Raw genomic sequence first — 21433 nt, forward strand, 5'->3', positions numbered from 1 at the left:
CTATCACCATACCATCTGCTGGCCCCTGAAATGGTTCATTTTTGTCCTATTTTATTTTAATTTACATTTAGTCACATTTATCTTTATAGTGTACAACATTGCTTTTTCCAGCACAAATACTATGCTTATCAAAGTAAAGACATTACTATATACATTATCATCAGCAAATAGCTTTATTTTGGTCAATTAAACATACTTTTCCTTCTTCCCCTGTTTCCCTTCCTCCTCTGTTACCTACCACTGTATATTACCTCTATCCTTACTTTCTCTAGAATCCGCTGTTGCCCTTCCTTGCAGCTATATCTTCCAAACTTTCAGTTTCTGCTATATAGTGCAATTGGTATATGTTGAGTGGGGACATACAAAGTCTGTCTTCATAGTCTGACTTAGCATTAAGTCTTCCATATTCATCCACACCAAATGTCAGGGTCTCATTTATTTAATGGCTTAGTAGTATTCCACAGAGTACATATGCCAAATTTTTAAATCCAGTCATCTATTTTTGGACATTTGGGTTGATTCCATGTCCTAGTGATTAAAAATAATGCTGCAATAAACATGGATGTGCAAATGTTTTCCTGTCTGGGGTTTTTTCTATCCTTCGGGTGAATATCTAATAGTGGAATTACTGGGTCATATGGTAGTTCTATTTGCAGGTTTCTGAGGAATCTCCAGCTTGTTCTCCAAAGTGGTTGTACTAATTTGCATCCCTACCAACAGTGTAGGAGAGTTCCCTTTTCACCACAGCCCTCACCAGCACTTATTTGTTTTTTAGAGTTTAGTCATTTTGACTGGGGTTAAGTGGTATCTCATTGTGATTTCGATTTGCATTTCCCTTATGATAAGAGATGCTGAACATATTTTTATATGCTTTTGGGCCGTTTGTATGTTTTCTTTGGAGAATTGTCTCTTCAGTTCATTTTCCCATCATTTAATGGGATAGATTTGTGTGTGTGTGTATGTGTGTGTGTGTGTGTGTGTAAGCTGCTTGAGTTCCCTGTATATTCTTATCAGTCCCTTTTCTGAGGTATAGTTTGCAAATATATTCTCCCACTCTGAGGGTTGTCTTCTCACTCTACTTATTGTTTTTGTTTGTTCATTTTTTTTATTTATTTTGGGGGTTTTTTATTGTTGTTTTTGTTTTGTTTTGGTTCTTTTGTTTTTTGGGTTTTTTTTTTTTTTTTTTGCTGTGCAGAAGCTTTTCAGCCTCGTATAGTCCCATTTGTCTATTTTGGGGACTATTACCTGTGCTTTGGAGGTCTTCTTTAATAAGTCTTTGCCTACTCCAAGGTCTTCTAGAGTTTTTCCTGTGTTTTCCACTAGTATTTCTACAGTTCGAGGTTTTACATTTAAATTCTCAATTCATTTTGAGTTAATTTTTGTTAGGGGTGAGATATAAGGATACAGTCTCATTCTTCTGCAGGTGGATATCCAGTTCTCCCAGTACTATTTGCTGAAGAGATGTTTTTCTCCCACTGGATAGTCTTGTGCCTTTTATCAAGGATCAGTAGGCTGTATGATTTGGGGTTTATTTGGGGGTTCTCAATTCTGTTTCATTGGTCTACCTGTTTTTGTGCCAATACCATACTGTTTTAATTATCACAAAGAAGTAAGACGCGTCCTAATTTATACAGTATTGCTTTGGTAGTACGGGGCCTTTTATGCTTCCAAACAAATTTTGTGATTTATTTTTTCCGTTTCTGTGAGGAATATTTCTGGTATTTTGATTGGGATTGCATTAAATTTGTAGATTGATTTGGGTAGAATTGACATCTTGATTATATTAATTCTTCTAATCCAGCAACATGGGATGTTTTTTCACTTATTTTTGTATCATTTTTCATTTCGTTTTCTAGTGTTTCATTGTTTTCCTGTAGAGATCTTTGACATTTTTGGTAAGGTTTATCCCTAGATATCTTATTGGTTTTTTGGTCATCATAAATGGGATTTCATTCTTCAATTCTGTCTAAGTTTGTGCATTTTGGGTGTATAAAAATCCTATAGATTTTTGTATGTTGATTTTGTATCCTGCCGCTTTACTATATTCATTTATCACTTCCAGGATTTTTTTGGGGGAGGGGTGAAATCTTTCGGATTTTCTATGTATAGCATCATGTCATCTGCAAATAGAGATCATTTCACTTATTCTTTTTCTATTTGGATGCCTTTTATTTGACTCTCTTGTCGAATTGTGTTGGTTAAAACTTTTCAGTACTTTGTTAAAAAGGAGTGAACAAACTGGGCAGCCTTGTCTTGTTCCTGTTTTCAGTGGAAAACCACTTAGTTTTTCCCCATTCAGTATGATGTTATTGATGGTTTTTTCATAGATGATTTTTATTGTGTTGAGAAATATTCCTTCTATGTCTATTTTGCTGAGAGTCTTAATCATGAAGGGATTTTATTATTTTATGGAATGCTTTTCCTGCACTGATTGATATGATCATATGATTTTTATCTTTCCTTTTGTTGATGTGTCATATTACATATATTGTTTTGCGTATGTTGAGCCATCCTTACATCCCTGGAATAAAGTTTACTTTGTTATGATGTATTATCTTTTTTACATGCTGTTGAACATGATTTGCTAGTATCTTGCTGAGAATTTTGTAGAATTCAGAAGTAAAGCTATCTGGACTTGGGCTCTTCCTTGTTGGGAGACTATTTATTACTGAGTCAATCTAGTTGATTTTTATGAGTCTATTCAGACCTTCTATTTCTTCCTAGTTCAATCTTGGTAAATTATACATGTCTAGAAGTTTGTCCATCCCATCTAGGCTTTTTTGTTTGTTGGCATATAGTTGCTCATAGTATTCTCTGATGATACTTTCTATTTTTGTTATATCTGTTGTAATAACACCTGTCTCGATGATTTAGTTCCTTTCTGTTTCTCTTGATTAATCTAGCTAATGGTGTGTCAATTTTGTTTATCTTCTCAAAAAACCAGCTTTGGGGACCAGCAGTTAGCATAATGGCTATGTCACTGGACTCCCATGTAGTCGACCACAGTTCACGTCCCGGACCGGGTGGCTTAAAACTCACACCAGGCGCATGTGCGTGTGTGCCCAAGATCCTGAGAGGAGAACAGAGGAGAAGGGATTGCAGCGTGACCATCTCCCCTGGGGGGTGATTTCTCGCTTTCTGTCTCTCTCTGTCTGATGGGCAAGAGCACCCGCCCCATAGCAAAAAAAACCTCTCCAAAAAAAAAAAAAAGTAAATAAAAAAAAAGCTTTGTTTTCTTTTACTTTCTGTATAGTTTTGTTTTTTGTTTTTTGTTTTTTTTTAATTCTCTATTTCATTTATTTCTGCTTAAATCCGTATTCTTTCTTTTCTCCTGGAATATTTTTGGAATTTTTGTTGTTGTCTTTCCAGTTCCCTAAGTGTCTCCTTAGGTTGTTTATTTGCCACCTTTCTGCTTTTTTCTTGCAGGCACTAATTTCTATGAACTACCCTCTTATGACTGCTTTTGCTGTGTCCCATTGGTTATGAACATTTGTTTGTTTATTACATTGTTTTTTTATGAGCCCTTTTTATTTCAGTCTTAATTTCTTCTGTAGTTATAAAGTCATTCTGGAGTAGGTTACTTAGTTTCCAAATGTTTGTGAATTTTCAAGGACTGTTTCTGTAATTAATTTCAAGTTTGATTCCATCCTGGTCAGAAAAGATGCTAGATACAATTTTTATGCTTTTGAATTTAGAAGGGTGTGTTTTGTGTCCTATCATGTGGTCAGTCAGGTAGGGGTGAGAAAAAGGTTTATTTTGTGGTAGTTGGTAAAATGCTCTCTAGATGTCTGTCAAATCCATTTCATGTATGGTATTGTTTAGATCTTGTATTTCTTTGTTTACTTTTTTGTCTAGATGATATGTCCAGAAGGAATCAGTGGGGTGTTGAGATCCCTTACAATTGCATTGCAGTCTATCTCTCCCTTGAGATCTAAGAGTCTCTCTGTTATATTTAGGTGCTCCAGTGTTGGGTGCTGAGATGTTTACAAGTGTTACATCTTCTTGGTGAACAAGTCCTTTTAGGACTATATAATGTACTGCTTTGTCTCTTCTTACATCTTTCATCTTAAAGTCTATTTTGTCTGATACCAGTATCATTACTCCAGCCTTTTCTTTTTTTTTGGCTTCCATTTGCATGGAATATCTTTTTCCAGTTCTTTACTTACAGTCTATGTATGTTCTTTATAGTGAGGTGTGTTTCTTGTAAGCAGCATATAGATGACTTCTGTTTTACATTGTTCCACCAGTCTGTGTCTTTTGATAGGAGAAGTTAATTCATTAGCATTCAACATTATTATTGATATTTGTGGATTTATTCCTATCATTTTGTTAGTCATTTTCTCAGTTGTTTTTTGTTCTCCTGTTTCTGTTTGTCTCTCTAGTTATCCCAATACAACACTCCCCTCAGTACTTCCTGTAGATCTGGTCTATTATTGGTGAATTCTTACAGTTTTTGTTTATCTAAGAATATTTTTATTTGTTGTTCCCATTTGAAGGATAATCCTGCTGTATATAGTATTATGGGTTGAAATTGTTTTTCTTTTAATGTTTTGAATACATATTCCCATTCTTTTCTTGCTTGCATTTTTTCAGCTGAGAAGTTTGACACTAGCCTATTGGGATAACCTTTGTAAGTAACTTGATGTTTCTCACTTGCCATTTTTAGAACATTGTGCTTGTCTTTAATTTTTACTAATCTTGCTATGATGTGCTGGGTGGAGAATCTTCTTATGTTGATTCTATGTGGGATCCTTTTTATTTCTTGGATCTGAATTTCTCCATGTTTCTCTATATTTAGAAACTTTTCAGATAGTACTTCATGGAAAGAATTTTTCCATTGCCTTTAGCAGATTTCACCTTCTGGAATATCCATTATACAGGTATTTGGACATTTCATGATATCTAGAATTTCTTATATATTGTCCTCTTTTTTTGTTTGCTTGTTGTTTCGTTTTTGTTTTTGTTTTTTTTCTTTTTCTCTTTTTTTTTTTTCTTTTTTTTTTTTGGTGGTTGGTTGGAGACTTTGTCTTCCAGGTCAGAAATTCTTTCATCTGCGTGGTTCAATCAGCTGTTAATGCTTTCGAGGGAGATTTTAATTTTATTTTGTTCTTCATTTCCACAAGTTCTGTTGGATTATTTTTTAGGATATCTATTTCTTTATGGAAATCCTCTTTCATCTCCTGAAATGATTTTCTCATTTCTTGGAACTGATTGTTTTTTCTTGCATGTCATTGAGTTTTGTCATTATTAAAATTCAGAATTCTTTTTCTGACATTTCTATGTATTTCTGTGTGCTAGCCACTGTTGGTGAGAGGCTATTATGTTTACCTGGGGAAGAGTTACCCCCTTGTTTTCTCATGCTTCTTTGAGATCCGTGCTGGTTTCTAGTCATCTGATGAAGTATTCACTTTTTTCTATTTATTGGAGTAGATTCCGTAGTACTGGTAGAGAAAATTTTACTCTTAGTTCCCAAGTGTGTTCCTACTAGAGAGTTCTGTCTCCCAGGTCAGAGAAGTTGTGGGTAACTTCAAAAAAATATGGAATGCTTCACCAATTTGCATGTCATCCTTGCGTAGAGGCCATGCTAATCTTCTCTGTATCGTTCCAAAGCAAGCATGAAAATGATTCATTATTTCTTTATGATAACCAAAATAGTGACAAATGGACATTTTATCTCACATCTGGAATTGGGACAATTTAAAAATAACACTTTACAAAGTATTCAGACAAACAATCTTGGAGAATAGTCCTACTATCAAATGCGTTTAAAAAATCAGATATTCCAAATATGCAATATTGTTCCATCCTTTCAGAGTAGCTGTGTGAAGTAGCAGCTAACAGAGCTTTAAAAATACAGCATTGAAGGCTAGCTGGTGGCACGGTGGTTTAGGTGCTGGACTCTCAGATGGCCAACCACAGTTCAAGTCCTGGACCTGGTGGCTTGCTTTCTAGCTTTCTCTCTCTCTCTGTCACTTTGTGATGGTCAAATTTAAAAAATAATAATAATGATGAACAAAATCAAATAATTCTTAAAAAAATACAGCAATAAAATTTGTTATGCCATGTTTACATTATAGTTTCCCAGTAGTATTTGACCATAGAACACAAATTCAGAATTCTATTTTTTAAAGAAAATGGGGGAAAGGAGTGACATGCATGCATAATATATTTTTATTTCAAAGCTATTATAAAATCTATTTTAGAACCTTAGTCACCAAGGGACTAAGAGCACTACTTATGTGAATAAGAATGTCTTAACAAGGTTTAAAAATAAAAAATCACAGGTTAAGGGAGCTAGATCCCACATGACCACTGGTGGTTAAGATCCAAGTCCCAGCAGCTTGAGAAATATGTCAGGCATGTGTGCCTCAAATCTTGACGGGATAGAGAAATGGAAGAAAAAGGATTGCAGAGTAACCACACCCCAATAGGGAGTGCTTTCTCTCTCTCTCTCTCTCTCTCTCTATCTCTTTCTCACTCTCACTCTCACTCTCTCTCACTCTCTCTCTGGTGAGCATGCATGCCCTCTGTCAATAAAAAAAAAAGAAAAATAGAAAACTCAAGGTGATGAATAAATGGGGCAACCTCTGTAGAAAAAGGTGTTTCAAGATATTTCATGACTCTTCAAAAAGGTGTCATTTACTATCTGGAGAAATTGTATAGAAGACTAAACTGGCATCAATTTATAAGCAATAAATGAATATTTTGGAATAAATCACAAAGCAAGCATGAAAATGATTCATTATTTCTTTATGATAACCAAAATAGTGACAAATGGACATTTTATCTCACATCTGGAATTGGGACAATTTAAAAATAACACTTTACAAAGTATTCAGACAAACAATCTTGGAGAATAGTCCTACTATCAAATGCGTTTAAAAAATCAGATATTCCAAATATGCAATATTGTTCCATCCTTTCAGAGTAGCTGTGTGAAGTAGCAGCTAACAGAGCTTTAAAAATACAGCATTGAAGGCTAGCTGGTGGCACGGTGGTTTAGGTGCTGGACTCTCAGATGGCCAACCACAGTTCAAGTCCTGGACCTGGTGGCTTGCTTTCTAGCTTTCTCTCTCTCTCTGTCACTTTGTGATGGTCAAATTTAAAAAATAATAATAATGATGAACAAAATCAAATAATTCTTAAAAAAATACAGCAATAAAATTTGTTATGCCATGTTTACATTATAGTTTCCCAGTAGTATTTGACCATAGAACACAAATTCAGAATTCTATTTTTTAAAGAAAATGGGGGAAAGGAGTGACATGCATGCATAATATATTTTTATTTCAAAGCTATTATAAAATCTATTTTAGAACCTTAGTCACCAAGGGACTAAGAGCACTACTTATGTGAATAAGAATGTCTTAACAAGGTTTAAAAATAAAAAATCACAGGTTAAGGGAGCTAGATCCCACATGACCACTGGTGGTTAAGATCCAAGTCCCAGCAGCTTGAGAAATATGTCAGGCATGTGTGCCTCAAATCTTGACGGGATAGAGAAATGGAAGAAAAAGGATTGCAGAGTAACCACACCCCAATAGGGAGTGCTTTCTCTCTTTCTCTCTCTCTCTCTCTCTCACTCTCACTCTCACTCTCTCTCACTCTCTCTCTGGTGAGCATGCATGCCCTCTGTCAATAAAAAAAAAAGAAAAATAGAAAACTCAAGGTGATGAATAAATGGGGCAACCTCTGTAGAAAAAGGTGTTTCAAGATATTTCATGACTCTTCAAAAAGGTGTCATTTACTATCTGGAGAAATTGTATAGAAGACTAAACTGGCATCAATTTATAAGCAATAAATGAATATTTTGGAATAAATCAACAAAAACCTCAAATTAAGCAATGATTTGTGAAATGACAAGACTAAGAAGTAAATAAACATTGAAGATTCTAATGAGTCTATATGTCACAGATAAATATGAAAAGAGACATTTAATTCTAAATATCTAAAATCTTGTTCATCCAATAAAAATTTACTATCTACTATATTCCAGTTATGGTGCTAGGTTCTAGAAATGAAACAGTAGGACAGTTTATAGTCTATATGGGAAACAGATATAAGTATAATAATCATAAAAATAAGTGTCAGGGGACCAGCAGTTAGCGTAATGGCTATGTTGCTTAACTCCCATGTAGTTGACCGCCGTTCGAGTCCCAGACCCGGTGGCTTAAACTCAGCCAGGCATGTGTGCGTGTGTTCCCAAGATCCCGAGAGGAGAATGAAGGAGAAAGGATTGTGGTGTGGCATCCCCCCTGGGGGGTGATTTTGCACTTTCCGTCTCTCTGTCTCTCTCTGTCTTTCTGGCAAGTGCACATGCTCTATAGCAAAAACCTCTCCCAAAAAAAGAAAATAAAGTAAGTCTCAGGGGCTAGATGGTGGCACAGCAAGGTAACCTCAAATGGAAAGGTTCCCAGTTCAAGCCTGGAGACCACACTGAATGTGCCAGGCCTGTGCTTGCCCATGACTTGAAACTGGCTAACACTGAGGGTAAACCCTAATGGGGGTGCTATCTCTCTCTTTTTCTCTCACTCATGGAAAAAAAAATAAACATTTAAAAAATCCTTTTTAAAATGTAAGAAAAAAGTGTTAAACTGTGCCTACTATAGATGTTGTGAAAAGAGAGAGACTTGTGTTCTGTCTTCTACTTTAGACAATGAGATCAGGAACCTCACACACTCTATTCATTGTTGTATTCTCAGCACTTGGCACAGAGCCTGGCAAAGAGTATCTCAATGGATGTTTGTTGAATTATTTGAATGAATGAATAAATGGATGAGAGTATACAAAAGGGGGATCTGAAATATCAGAATTGTCAGGGAAGAGAATCCTTAAGTGAAGCTGACTTCTAAAGCTGGGAGGGGAGACAATGCCAGCAAATGCGTGTGCAAGGGAAAAGCATGGCCTGCAGAACAAAAGGCAGAAAGGCCTGAGAGTTCTGTGTGTTGGGGTGAGAGGGGTGGGAGGGTCCATATAAAGAGAGAATGGAGTCATTGGTGCAAGATGGGATGGAAATCTAAGCAGGGGTGAAACAGGTTCTGAGATCAGTTAAAGAAACTGTTTTTATCTTAAGATCAAAGGGAAACCACAAGTACCTTAAACCAGAGGGAAAGGTAACATAATCAGATTTGTGTTTAAAATTAGAATTTGGGTAAAAAGAAGAGCAAAAGGAGATATAGGTGGACTAACTAGGAAGTCATTGCAACTAGTGTGAGTAAGAGATGCTGAAGACTTGAACTATAGCAACCACCATGGAGTGAACTGATCAGGGAGAAATTTAGAAGATGAAATTATAAACAGGACAGAATGAACAAATAGAGGGATATCAAGGACAGCTTCTAGATTTCCGGTTTGCATCACTAGATGGATGGTGTTCTATGACTGATATAGGAAATAATAGGACCGGTAGTGCAGGAACCCATGGATTCAGTTAGAAATTGTTCGAATACATTCTGTTGCTAATAATGAAAATACCTAAGTCTGGGAGATTTAAGAGAATAGAGGTTTATTCAGCTCATTGTTTGGTGGTCCAAGTCCAGGGACCACATGTGGTGAAAGTCTTCTGCTTGCATCACAGCATGGCAGAGAACAGAGGAGTGTGCATCTGTGTCCGCACTCCTCTGATCTGGTCTCATTCCCTCTCTATAAACTCACCAGAAGCCAATCACGGGGAGCCTCCTGTAGTCACATGGTCACTTCTCAAAGGCCCAACCTTTCAATACCATAATTAGATTAAGCTTCCTCTTAATATCTTCACAATATGGTCTAGTTCCAACCTAAATTTGGGTAGGACACATTCAAACCATAACAAACATTTACAATGAATGGTTGTGAATGACTAATTAGGGTATACACAAAACCACAAAACACATTTACAATGAATAGTTGTGAATGACTAATTAAGGTTCACAAAAGAGAATCAGAATTTGTCTTCATTCATTCATTCTCTTCTTCAAGAATGAATTTTCCTTCACTCTTTCTCATTTCAGATATGACCAGTGAACATCCATTTTAGCCAAGGTTGTGGTAGTCATTGATTCTGAAGCACACTGGTCCGTGCGCATTCCGAAATCAAGAAAAAATAAGAGTCAACGAAACATTGGGCTTCATGAAATAGTTTAAGAGTCACCATACCCTCCCTGTACAAAGACAAATCATATTACTATCTATAATGCAATGTGTTTTTAGTATCATTCCTTTTTTGAAGAAGTCCATAAAAACTGGAAGATGACCATAGAAATACAACTAAAACAATACATTATTGAATGTTAAAGAAGAGAGTGTCCCTGAAAGTTCACTTAAAATACAGAAAGCTAAAGAAAGAAGAGATAAAATCTAAAGAATCACCAAAAGAATATTTATAAACTGGGCTGTGATATTCCCCTAAAGTTTGGAGAGGTAAATTCACAACAGATAAAGAAAGGAGATACAGATGAGGCAGAAAGAGAATAAAGAAAAGAGTCATTATAACCTGGTGCTTTAAAATAGTGCTTCTCAAACTATGATGTGTATGTGAATCACCCGCAGAAATTACTGAAGTGTAGATTATAGTTCAGTAGATCTGGAAGAATCTTGAAATCTATGAGTCTTAACAAGATGCCAGATGATGCCAAGGCTAATGCTGAGCACAGCCAGGTTTAGATTTCCCTGCCTTCAGGGTTAAAAGAGCACCAAGTTCTGGTTCTACCATTATTAACTGCATATCTTTAACCAATTAACCTAACCTCATAAAGACTCAATTTCCTCATCTGTAGTAGAGAATCAAAATACAACCTTCTTCACAGATTGTTGTAAGGATTCTTTGAGATAATTATGGACATATGTGAAGTACTTAGACCAGCCCCATAGAGCAGTGTTTAAATGCTGTGCATAGGGAGCTGGATCCCACATGACTGTGTTTCAAATTCTGGCCTGGATGGCTTTAAAAATATGCTAAGTGCATGTGCATGTATATCCAAAATCCTGATGAGGTGGTCAAATGAAGTGAATAGGATTGCAGTCTGACCGCACCCTGTGGAGGAGAGTTTTCTCTCTCATTCCTCTCTCTGATGAGTGCACATGACCTCTGGCAATAAAAAAAAAATGTACTTGTTAAATGCTAACTGCTATGGTTATTAACGTTTCTGAATTCATAATTCCAGGAAAAGATCAAGACTGAAAGTACTAACTTGAAGGTTTTATGAACCTTTATAGTTAATGGATGCCATGATGAATTGGAAAGATTGAGGCTGAGGCATATGACCATGCTGTATGATTATTGGATTAACCCATTAAATAAGCATTATATTCTATGTTTGTTATTTCTCATTAGTCCATTCAACAGCTGCCTGCTCACATGCCAATTCCAATAAAGCTAACTTGTACCAATTTCTGGACATAGAGGATTTAAGTGGATGTGGGTAACAACACCATGAGAGAAATTCAATTGCAGGACTATCAGCGAAATATGGCTAAGGTCAAATAATTGGGTGCCTCTATAATAAGACCTTTTCCCTTCTACAATATTCCCTCCCAATGAAATGATTTTTTTGTCTAGCAGTAAAGATGCATAAATTACCCAGTTTAAAAAGCATGTAGGAGCAAGAGAATATACTCATTTGTTCTTATTAAACATGTAGTGGATTTAAAAGGACCTCTGGCATGATATACAGTGTGCCCTACAGGTCCTTCTAGAACCCAGGGGGGAAAAGTCCTTTCAAAATAATGTAGTTATTGACGTCAGTAAGCCTGAAGTAAAACAATTAAGTGCTTTCAATTCATCTTATTACAAACAATTATGCATTGAGTCAGCTATATGTCTGACATTATACTAGAAGTTGTGCAAGGGCAAGACATTTAAGAGTCAGTTATTAGCCTCAAGAAGTATTGAACTGATTTGTCAAAGAAGACATACACACATGAAACATGGCAATGCAGCATGTGATTATAAAAGTAGTGTGGGTAGAAAGTGCCAAGGAATGATAAAGATGGGAATAATTGGGGTCAGGTGGAGAATATCATGTGAGGAAATTACGCATGATTTTAGTTACTCAAAGAGTAACTTAGTGAATTTGGATAAACCTAAAATAATGGGAAGGTCATTCCAAGCAGAAGCAACATGAAGAAGCTTGGAAGTAAAAAGAGAGAAAGCATAATTTTGTGTCTGCAGAGAGAAGTAGAAAATTGGAAACCAATATTTATTCAGTATGTTGGGGAAGGATTATGGGAAGAATTAGACAATTGAGGACACTGGATAAGAGAGGGCAATGTATTGGAGGATACTTTTTGGAGGAATAAGTATACAAATACACATATAGTTACATGTGTACAAATTTACATGTAATTTAGCTGGGAAAATTGTTGACACTTCCATTTTTAATTGGATACCAAATTATAATGCAAATATATATTATATATAGATGCATATATATATTAATATATGCATCTACAGCATATTGAACCTAAGTCTTACAAAGAACTCTTATTTAGCAATACATAGAAGGACTCTTTTCACTCTGGACTTGTAGAAGATGATAAAGAATTCATTAAGAACGACTACATCCACTCTTAAATAAGAATTTTATGCACTTTGTTTTTCTATTTATAATCAATGGTCTGTAAAGATCATCAGTGTGTTCTGCTGCTAACTGAGCAACTAGTCTTAACACATCATCTGTAGAACTGTAGGCTACAGAGACAGGTCAGACCCTGCCTGATGCTCTCTTGTGTTGTTACAGGGATCTGCATTCTAGAACACCTGGTGTCCACTGGAGTGTCCATTTCTTGCTTCAGAGTTCTCATTTCTGTCAGGTCACCAGTCGTACCACTGCCAGCTCAAATAATCATCTTTACAGACTGAGTTCTTCATAAAGTTCTCCTTCCTTCCAAAAGCCCCCTCAAATGCTGACCATGGCTTTGCTTTGTCTATGTGCCTTCTCCTCGGCAGCTGTGTTTCCTCTGGAAGAACAGTGGTCTTCTGTCTGCTGTGGCAAGCAACAGTCACTTCTTCTTGTAGTGAGAACTGAAACCAGAACCTGCATGTGCCACTTCCTGGACACTGTCTATTAAGTATTAAAGTTCCCTTCCTCTCATCATAGAAGCTGTAGTTTAGTAGTTAGGAACATAGATTTTTGGAATGGAACATCAGCATTGCAATTGAACAACTGCATGCTTTGGGGCAATTTACATTTCTGTGCATCAGCTTTCCTTTTTTTTGTTAGATAGGATAATAATAGTACTAACCCAAAGGGTTATTGTGAAGCTAAGTTATTACAGGTGAAGAGACTTAGAAGGTTGTTTGGCATATAACAACCTAATAAAGGCTGGCCCAATATTATTATTGCTTAAATATCTTTACGTTCTAATATCATGAAGATATACTTCACTCACTGCCTAATGAAGCTTCTTTATCAAAATACATACTGCCATTACAGACTTTATTGCTATCATTTGAATAGATATTTGAGTATTGCTATACATATGTATTTCTATATGTCAACATGAAGGCAATATCAAGCCTGAGAGAGCAGTACATTGCCATTTGGTCTTAACCTTTCTAATTGTTGTTAGAAACTCTTTTGGAGAATTAAGAGATCACAGAATTCTTAGGCTGATCCCATAGCCTGGCGGTTAAAGGAGTCAGCTTCCACATGGCTATGTAATTTTATTCCTAGACCTGGCAGCTTGAAAAGCACACTGGGTATATGTGTTTGTGTATTCAATTTTTTTTTTCTGATGCTAGATTAGGCAATAGTTTTTAAAGGTATAATACCAAAAGCACAAACAACAAAAGAACAGATAAATTGAACTTCATCAAAATAATAAGTGTTTTGGGATCAGCAGTTAGTGTAATAGCTATGTCACTGGACTCCCACGTAGTCGACCACGGTTCGAGTGCTGGACCCAGTGTCAGTGCCAGGCGCATGTGCATGCGTGCCCAAGATCCCAAGAGGAGAATGGAGGAGAAGGGATTGTGGCGTGGCCATCCCCCTTGGGGGGTGATTTCTCGCTTTCTGTCTCTCTGTCTGTCTCTGTCTGGCGAGCGCACGCGCCCTATAGCAAAAACCTCTCAAAAAAAAATGTTTGAAAATTGAGAATACCGCTAAGGATGTTAAAAGACAACCTACAAAATGGGAGAAAATATTTGTAAAACTTTTACCTAATAAGGAACTTGTGTCCAGAATATGCAAATAGCCCAGGCAATTCAATAATAAAAAGACAAATAATCAGTTTTTTAAAGGGATGAAGAATTTGGATAGATATTTCTTGAAAAAATACATACAAATAGTCACTAATCACATGTAAAGATGTTTGACATCATTAGTCATTATGGTATTCAAATTTTTGAATGGGTGGGAAAATGGAGAAGAGATTGTGGCAGGACCATATACCATCAGAGTGATCTCTCTCTCTCTCTCTCTCTCTCTCACACACACAAATGTACATGTCCTCTGTAGATGTTAAAAAATAAATAAATGAAAGGAAACTACAGAAGGCTTTTAGTGTCCTATGTGATTGGCAAATCTGAAGGCTCAAGTGGAATATAAACCTGGTATCCTTAAGTACCTTTGTTTATATGCTCTTCTAAACATCTAACTTTATAAAATATGTCCATTAGTACCCCAACTTCTTAGAGGGACAAGTGGCATTCAGCCACCCAAGATTGAGCAATAACAGGTCTGTGATGCCCTTAGATGTCCGGGGCTGCACATGCACTACACGGACTGGCTCAGCGTGTGCCTACCCTGTGCTGGCAGGCGCGGGTAACCTGTTGAAACCCATTCATGATGGGGATCAGGGATTGCAATTATTCCCCATGAACGAGGAATTCCCAGTAAGTGCGGGTCATTAGCTTGCATTGATTAAGTCCCTGCCCTTTGTACACACTACCCGTTGCTACTACCAATTGGATGGTTTAGTGAGGCCCTCAGATCGGCCCTGCCCGGGTGGAAGAAAGAAAAAAATATGTTCATTAGTTAATTGAAGAATGTCTGAACCTGTCCTCCAAGAAGACCTGGAACAATGCAAATCAACATAATCCTTATTGATGACCTTGTTATAGAGACAGGATTTTTGTAGGTGAAAAAATTAAAGACCAGTTCAAAATTGAGGGTATTAAGAGAAGTCAGGAAGGAGTGAGATCAAATAGGCTTAAATTACAGTGTGAAGCATGTGGCATAAATATCAAGAACCATTTTTGAACAGTATATGTTGTTGAAATAGAGTCATTATAGTCTTCCCCAAGAGCCTTACACAAATGTGGATGTAGGTGTAATCCTACTTAAGCTCAGTAATTCAGTGCATACCATAGAGGCACTGGGAGTGGATTTGATCATCTCTTTAAGGTTCTTTTGGTCCTCTGATGCTATAATTCTAAGAAAAACCTCTTGCTATTCTTAAATCTCATGTTTCTCACCTAAACATAGAAGAATGGCAATGCAAAAGATGGCAATGCAAAAAATGACACTAAAGGTGTCATAAACAGCTGAACTCAATGCTTTTATTACTAGTTAGGGAAACCAATGACTTGAAGGAAAGAGAGGCACTCTAAAAGTCAAAATTAGGTTAATCAATGCGAAATTCTTGACTTTTTAGAAATTTAAATATTTCCTAACATTTCTTGATTTTTAGAGGCATTTCAAAATATTCTATCAAAATATTCTATAATACTTTTAAAACATGTTGCACTATTTCAGTAGCATTATTCCAAAAGAAGAATGTTGGCAGGAAACCAAAACACAACCATAAGACTAAACCAACAGGGACTTATTTTAAAGGACCAGATTCTGCAGTGCACCAATGAGTATACCAGTCTGTGAAGCTGGAAGCAACACATTGACCACAGTTTGTGTCTCTAGAATGATTGGCCTGAAATTACACCAGGCATGCACAAGCATGTCCAGGATCCTGGTGAGTTACAGAATTAGAGAAAGGGGATTACAGAAGCCTCTTGAGAGCTCTCTCTCTCTCTCTCTCATGCATGCCCATGAACTCTATCATGAATGAATATAATGCTAAAGTATTACAATCTTTTCAGAAAAAAATATAGTACTAAATATTCCTCCCACGCCCATTTCCAAGATTCAGCTTTACTTCTAAGGTAGAATAGAAGGCATAGGAATGTGTATCTACCTCTGACTTAATGAATAACCCAGCTTCTATTAGTAGGTACAATATGCACCAAAAATGTTGTAAAGGAATATTATATGTGTTTTTTCTACTATGACCTTATAGAGGGAAAACTCCATGTTATAACATTTTGACAATATTTTATTGAATACATAAAATATACCATTTGCCCCATTGGATATGATCTGGAGAGAGAAGATAATAAAAAAAATAAACAAGAAACTTGGAGCCAGCAGGGGGGATGGTGGTTGGGGTACTGGACTCCCACATAGCCGATGGTGTTGTCAGTCCCAGACCTGGCAGCTTGCTTTCTCACTTTCTCTCTCTCTCTCTAGTCAAATTAAAGATAATAATGATAATGATAAATAAAATTGAGTGAATAATTCTGTAACAAAAGAAACTATGGGATAATAACATACGCTGCTATGGAAATAGGATGATGACGTAGTACATGTCTGGGAAAGGGGAAATACTTTAAGTTGGGTACTAAAGTCATCCTTGGCCTGAGTCCATTCACATTAATTTCTCTTCCATGTCCTGCTCTGCTTTATATGATGTGGGGCCACCCTCTACAGGTTACATTTCAGTCTCCTATGTTAGCTCACTTGTGACTGGCTTAGCCAATACAACCACTGATGTTGGACTGGAATGCTAGGGCAGGAGAAAACCCAGGTACTTCTTGCTTACTCCCTTTCTGCCTTTGGTGCCATCTTCAGCAGAGGCTGCATCTCCTCCATGGTTTACATCGCATATGATATGGCTCTAGCTTCTGCTGTGGTCTCTGAACTCCAGTAAACTCACCTCTTATTTTGGTACCTCTAGCCCGAGGTTGGTAGTGGCTCTCTATTGTTACTAGTCTCTAGGCCATTTGGCCATGCTTTGTTGGCTTCTTTCACCATGAGCATAATTGTTCTGGCAATTCCCTTTTCCTGGATGACCCTGACCAAAACAGGGAATATGGTAAGGCTTAGCTAAGGAAGTGAGATCTAGGTAAGAGAAACAGAACTAGAAGGATTCAGCCACATCAAGTTCTAGAAGAAGGAGTGTCCAAGCTGATCACAGTGAAAGTCCATAAGGCAGGAATAACCTGGGACTCTTGAAGGAGCATAAAGCAAGTCAGTGATGCTGAAGCATCCTGTGAGAAAGAGGGTAATCAGAGTTAAATCCAGGGACGTAGATGGGTGCAGGATCACATATTCTCATTCTAAGTAAGAGAGAGTTGGACATGCTTTACTGTGACTGTTTTAATGATTCCTCCAGCTCCTTTGTGGATAATGAGTTAAATGTTAGGGAAGAAAGTCTAGGGTGGAAGCCAAGGAGATGGAGAAAAGTGAACAAATTCACAGAGTTTTATAGACAGAGTTGACCAACTTACTGGTGGTCTTAATGTCAAAATGAGAAAAAGAGAAGAACTAAGGGTGACTTCCAAATTTTTAATCTGAGAACCAAGTGGATATTGGCATCATCAACGGAGAGAAGCATGAGGGGACAGCAAGTGCATGGGAAACAGAATAAAGAGATCTGTTTTGGACCTGTTAGGGTGGCACGCATTTTAGACCTCCCAGTAGAGATGTGTGAGAGGCCATATGTATGAGTCTGGAATTCAGAGGAGAGATTTGAGCTAGAAATATAAATTTAGGAATTGTTGGTATGTAAGTGGTTTTCGAAACCATGGATTTAGATAACACTACCTACAAAGAGAGTGAATTTGGACACAATCCACTACAAGTCATCAGTGATAGTTCAGTTCTAAACACAGGGTTTTGACAGGGAAAAGTCATTAGACATAACCACATTATAAAAAATAGGCTTGTTAAGAGACAAGTAGAATCATTTTGTATGTGTTTAGAAATACTCTGAGAACCTGGAGGGTAGTTCTACATAATTCATTTGATTAACGTAGACAGTCTTTCAAATAATTTAGGATGTATGACAGATTGCCTCGATAGTCTTTGTCATTTACATGGCCTTAGCGAAGTAGATGCTAATTAGAAGCTTTTCCTTAGGCACGTATGTGTTCCCAGGAAATCTGTCATATTTGGTGCATGGTTTGAAATGAATATAAAGTTAACAACTGACACAAAACTAGCAATTTGTCTTCCACTATATCCCTGCCATACCAAGTAATGATGATTCTCAGCATAATCTCTCAGATATTCTGCATATAGACCCTGGGAAATCTTCAGTTTCTTACTGTCTTTGATATTTTATGTACATTCAGTTAGCCAAACATAACATTTGCTTTGTGTAACTCATTTGTTCTTTTTCGGTCCCTCTGTTACAGTTCTAATTGTATGGTGCTTAGTTTCCCTCATCTAGACCACCTTCTTTCTCTTTCTTTTCTTTCTTCTTCATCTCTTTTTTACTTTTAAATTTTGCTATAGGGTATGTATGCTTACTGGACAGAGAAAGAAAGATGGAAGGTGAGAAAGCACCCCCCCCCGGGAGGGATGGCCACATCAGAGTCCTTTCTCCATTTTCCTCTCAGACTTTGGGCATGCACACACACGTGCCTGGCATATTTTTCAATCCCTAGAATCTGGGACTTGAACCATGCTGCTGGCCATGTAGAATCTAGCTACCTTAAACACCATACCACAGGCCGACCCAATCACCTTCCTCCTTCTGAGCAACCCTTTCTCAACATCATCCTCTTTAAGAGTGTCCTTATTGAGATCAGAAGTTGGCATAATGGTTACATTGCTGGACTCTCATGTAGTCAGTCGCGGTTCAAGTCCCAGACTTGGTGACTTAAAACTCACTGGGCACATGTGCCTGCATGCCCAAAATCCTGAGAAGAGAACAGAGAAGGGGTTGCAGCATGGCCATCCCCCAGGAGAGGTGATTTCTCATTTTCTGTCTCTCTCTGTCTCTGGCAAGCACACGCACCTTATAGCAAAAAAAAAAAAAAAAAAACACCACCCTTATAGAAAAAAAAAAAAAAAAAAAAAAAAACCTCTCTTAATTAAAAAAATAGTGTCCTTGGACCAGCAGTTGGCATAATGGCTATGTCACTGGACTCCCATGTAGTTAACTGTGGTTCGAATCCCAGACCCGGTGGCTTATACTCACGGGTGCTTGTGCGTACATGCCCAAGATCTCGAGAGGAGAATGGAGGAGAAGGGATTTGGGCATGGCCATCCCCCTCGAGGGGTGATGTTTCACTTTCTGTCTCTCTGCCTCTCTCTCTGTCTTTCTGGGGAGTGTATGCGCCCTATAGCAAAAACTTCTCCAAAATTAATAATAAAAGTGTCCTTACCAAGTGTCCTTTAATGTGAAAATCCTAAAATGGCTGTCTAGTTCATTCTTAATCATATCTTCTGTGTCTCTAGTCCTCTGAAAGGGTATCTCAAACTGCTATACTTGACATTTCAACCTAATGGACACCTCCAAAATATCATTAGCTGCTGTGTGAGTAGGTGACCACATGATTCCATGTAAAATATGTTAGCTATATTTTTGGATGAAACTTTTTTTTTTAATTTGCCAGGGGATGTGTGCACATGCCAGAGAGAGAAAGCAAGAAATCACTCTCTGTGGGGCATAGTTACACCGCAGTGCCTTCTCTCTCTCTCCCTCTTTCTGGGATTTTGAGCTTGCATATACACATGCCTGGCATATTTTTCAAGCCACTCGATTTGGGATTTGAACCACACAGTCAGCTATATGGAATCCAGCTGTTTTAACCATCAGGCCATGGGCCATACCACAAAATATGTTTTTAAACATTCAGAAAATAAAAGTTTCAGTCCTTTGATAAAGACTAAAGTTTATTATAATGATTTAGAATTATAGGGCCCACCCCATAGCACTGTGGTTAAGCATCTTACATATGGAGCTGATTCCCACATGGCAGACCACAGTTCAAATCCTGCCCCTAGTTGCTTGAAAAACACATTAGGTGTGCATACATGCATGCTCAGAATCCTGAGAGAATGCTTCACTGGAGGAAAAGGATTATAGAATGACCATGTCCCATTGGTGGGAGGGGGTGCTTTCTCTTTCTCTCTCTCTCTGGCAAGTGCACACACTTTCTGACAATGACAAAAAGTTAAGTTATAGAATTTTAAAAGAAGTTTCACTGTGAATTGAGTATTGATATAAAACGTAGAACAAAGTAAAGAAAACTAAATGAGTTAGTCTGTATGTATTAACTGTTTTTTCTTATTAATTGTAAAGAAAAACATCTCAGGTTAAAGGATGGCTTTAGCAAAACAGAGTGGGATTTTTTTTCTCCCTGTATTTCTGATTATGATAAGAATAGGAAACAGTAAAGCAGAAAAAAAATTAAAAAGTTAGGGTGGAGAGGATCTAAAACTAAGCCTTCCCAACGAATATAAGGCAACTCTACTTCTTAAGAAGAAATATCAATTTTGAGAACTAGAAATTAACAAGAAAAAAGATATCAAGAGATCTCAAAATGAGTGTCAGATAAAATCCAGGACATATATACAACATCCAGGTAGTGCAGCTAAAAATTTGAGAGTAGCCTGATGAAAATGTGTGTGTGTGTAAAATTTTGATAGTTTAGTTGGCACCAGAGTTTCTGGTTAAGGTTAAAGTTAAGGTTGCAAACTATCTTTGTTTAGGAAAATGATTTACAAGTGAGTAGGAAAAAAAGGAGACCCCCTTTGCACATATGGTGTATAAAATGACAGTTTTTTGTTTTGTTTTGGTTTTTAAAGATTAGGTAAGTTTTTTTTTTTTACAAAAAGCTGACAGTTGCTCAGTGTTTAGGATAAAAAAGAGAAAAGACGGAAGGAAATGAGGGAAGGAAAAAGGGAGTTAAGAAACCTGGCAGTTGAAAGAGCTGAAAAGCAGGACTCTAGGGGGAAGTCCAGGCGATGGGGTGGCCAGAGTCGTTTGCACACAGAGGTGTCAATACTGCATTTAAAGTTATCTGTAGTTCTGTGACAGGAACCCCTGGCCTTCCCTGAATGTTTCAGTAAAGTCTGCTACACTGATTTTGTTTTTAGAAAATATCATAGAAACTTGTTTTATTCAAGCTTAGAATGGTCTGGAACAGAGAGAAAAGAGGAATCTCAGGCAATGAGACAGAAAGGGAAATGAAGTGTCCTCAACCTACCCACACCGAATCCTTGGGTTGATATGGAGGGACAATAAAAACTTGGGATGGGGAACAGACCATTTTCTAGTCAAGTCTTAAAATGGATAGGACCGCCACTGCTGTTTGAATTATGTACGCACTGATTAGTAATACCACAAGACGATTCATTGAAAGAAATTATTTAACCCCGGACACAGGTCTTTCCATGTCTGGTGCACTTTTATATATATGTTTATGGCTTGCAAAAGCAATTGTGCC

The 21433-nt window shown here is 37.2% G+C and overlaps 1 non-coding gene across 1 annotated transcript; it reads right to left on the minus strand.

The window, feature by feature from the left end:
- Positions 1-5531: 5531 nt before the first annotated feature.
- On the minus strand, positions 5532-5635 carry LOC114009221 (U6 spliceosomal RNA). Its single transcript, XR_003550664.1, has one exon. It is a non-coding gene; the product is annotated as a U6 spliceosomal RNA (small nuclear RNA).
- Between the last annotated feature and the right edge of the window lie 15798 nt (positions 5636-21433).

This window comes from Tupaia chinensis, unplaced genomic scaffold (genome assembly GCF_000334495.1).
Source record: "Tupaia chinensis unplaced genomic scaffold, TupChi_1.0 Scaffold000489_1, whole genome shotgun sequence".
Taxonomy (NCBI): domain Eukaryota; kingdom Metazoa; phylum Chordata; class Mammalia; order Scandentia; family Tupaiidae; genus Tupaia; species Tupaia belangeri.